The 2,266-nt window shown below is 33.8% G+C and overlaps 1 pseudogene; it reads left to right on the top strand.

The window, feature by feature from the left end:
• The first annotated feature begins 1,304 nt into the window (after positions 1 to 1,304).
• LOC118153208 (U4 spliceosomal RNA) lies at positions 1,305 to 1,466 on the top strand (annotated as a pseudogene).
• The last annotated feature ends 800 nt before the right edge of the window (positions 1,467 to 2,266 follow it).

The following is a 2,266-nucleotide window of genomic DNA, read 5'->3' as shown; positions in this document are numbered from 1 at the left end:
CCTAATTCACAAATTAACTTTCAAATTTTGTTCATTTTTTTCTTCTCTTGGATTTAACTCTGTCTCTTTGTAATCTCCTTTGATGGTTCTAATTTTATCCTCTGCAGGTACATAGCAGAGTGTGCACCTCTTTCCATAGGTTACATAAAGAATCACCTTAATAATAAGGAATATTTATTAAATCCCAACTGTGTGCTCGGCTCTATTCTCTGCTTACAAACAAGGCCTCATTCAATCACTGTAATCCTATTGGATAATTCCTATTAATGTTCTGACTAATTTAATGTAAGAGGCAGCTGAGTCAGGCTCTGAACTCTGGCACTTCCATCCCAGAGCCCATACTGTATCACTTCTCTTACCTTGCCTCTTTTTCTTTTTTACCATCGAAGATCTAGACAACCCCTCCTGTTGGTAAGTTATCCTACAATAGAGTCTTCACCACTTTCTCTTGTTCATCCATGGTCATTGTTATTTGTTGTTTGGCTTGAGGTCTTCCTCCTTCAGGTGGTCACATTGGTGATGTGCTCAGTCAGGATGGAGATGAGCAAGTGGGCCAAGCATGTCACCCCTACTATGCATAACATTGAGTCGTTAATCAGTCTTCATGGGACCTTTCATTCATTATCTTCCTTGGTGAGTGAGCCTTTGTCAAATGTTTGCAGATTCAAAAATGCAGTTTTATTCTTCTTTTGTCATCAGAAAAAGTGCATTACATTTTAGAACAAGTTCTAATATTATTTTCCCTTTACTACACATGTTTTAACAGGTACATTTTAATGAAAGGAAGTCCTTGGGATTAAGGACTTCAAAAAGGCGAACATTTTAGTAACTATAACGATGTGCTAAACTTAGAAAGGACAAGAAGCAGCAAACAGCAGAAAACAATGTAATTATTCCATCCGGCTTTAGTAATTAGAATAATAATGGAATAATAAAAAGATAATAGTAATAATTAGAAAAATAATAAGCTTTCAAATAACACTTGAAAGTTTTCACTTGTTTTCCTCCATTCCATTTAGTATTGCTATATGATTCTTAATACTTTTAGACAGCATACTATATCCACATATTAAGATCATTTTGTAAAAATACGTTAAAGGTGAGCTTGACTCACAAACTGACTTTTCTTGTTTTATAGATAGTGCTCATTCTTGCATTAAATTTCTGCTTCTTTTCTGTATCATTGTAACGAACTTTCTCAATTCAGGAAGGCCAGGAATCCTAGGCCAAACCTGGTAAAAGCTCAAATATAATATGAGTTGAATCAAGTTTTCATTCTGAAATGAATGAAAATAAATATCATAAGCTTTGCGCAGTGGCAGTATCGTAGCCAATGAGGTTTATCTGAGGCACGATTACTGCTAATTGAAAATAAATATCATAATGTAAGTCAGTAGAATGAAAATAAGTATAAGAAATTGTCCTTTCTGATATTAAATATTTTACTACATTCACATCGAAGTATGCATTTTGTAGAAATTCTAGAATTCAGAAATAAAATTATAATTTGATTGCTTTTCTCAGTAACTAGATGTCAGGTGTACCCTATGAAAGGAAACACATGTTAGATATCATAGTATCTGCTGTATGAGGTTAAATACCCTTTTGTGTCATATGACATTATGAAAGGGAAAGAGGAAGAGACAATGTCAAGGAAAAGGAGGGCTGCTGGGTGAACAACTCAATCCCCCTCTACCCCAATCACATTTAATTAATTACATTGAGATCCCAATCACATTTAAAACTAGGATCTCTCTAAGACTGTGGGATCTCTAGAGGGGAAATAAAAATAAATGCCACCAAATAATAATGAACCAGTTTTCTTAACGGCAGCTGATATTTATGCCATTCATAGTTCAGAAAATTTTTTTCTTCATTATAATTCTGAGAGGCAGGCAATATTGTTCTAAGACAGCTTATTTCAAATGTCTTTGGGGCATTTGTGTTAAAAGATACCTTGTGCAAAAACATTCAAAAGTTAGACATGGTTCAAACAATGTTCTTTACTTCCAGGTTTCTCAAAACCTTTAATACAGCAATGCACATCGAGAATCTAGGGGATATCAGAAGTTCCCCAAACTTATTTGACTGCAGAATCTTTAATTTTTTTCTGAAGAATGCCAGGTAAAAATTAGTATTACATGGGATATACTTTTTAAAGTGCTCTTTTGAAGACTCATTGGATACCTGCAATGTTAAAATCAAATATGGTAAAATTTGTTCACATTGGCAGTATAAATAGATTAGGACTTACTTATATTAATAA

The sequence above is a fragment of the Callithrix jacchus genome, chromosome 4, assembly GCF_049354715.1.
Source record: "Callithrix jacchus isolate 240 chromosome 4, calJac240_pri, whole genome shotgun sequence".
Taxonomy (NCBI): domain Eukaryota; kingdom Metazoa; phylum Chordata; class Mammalia; order Primates; family Cebidae; genus Callithrix; species Callithrix jacchus.
The sequence above is the reverse complement of the archived record's forward strand: the minus strand, read 5'-3'. Positions and strand labels throughout refer to the sequence as shown.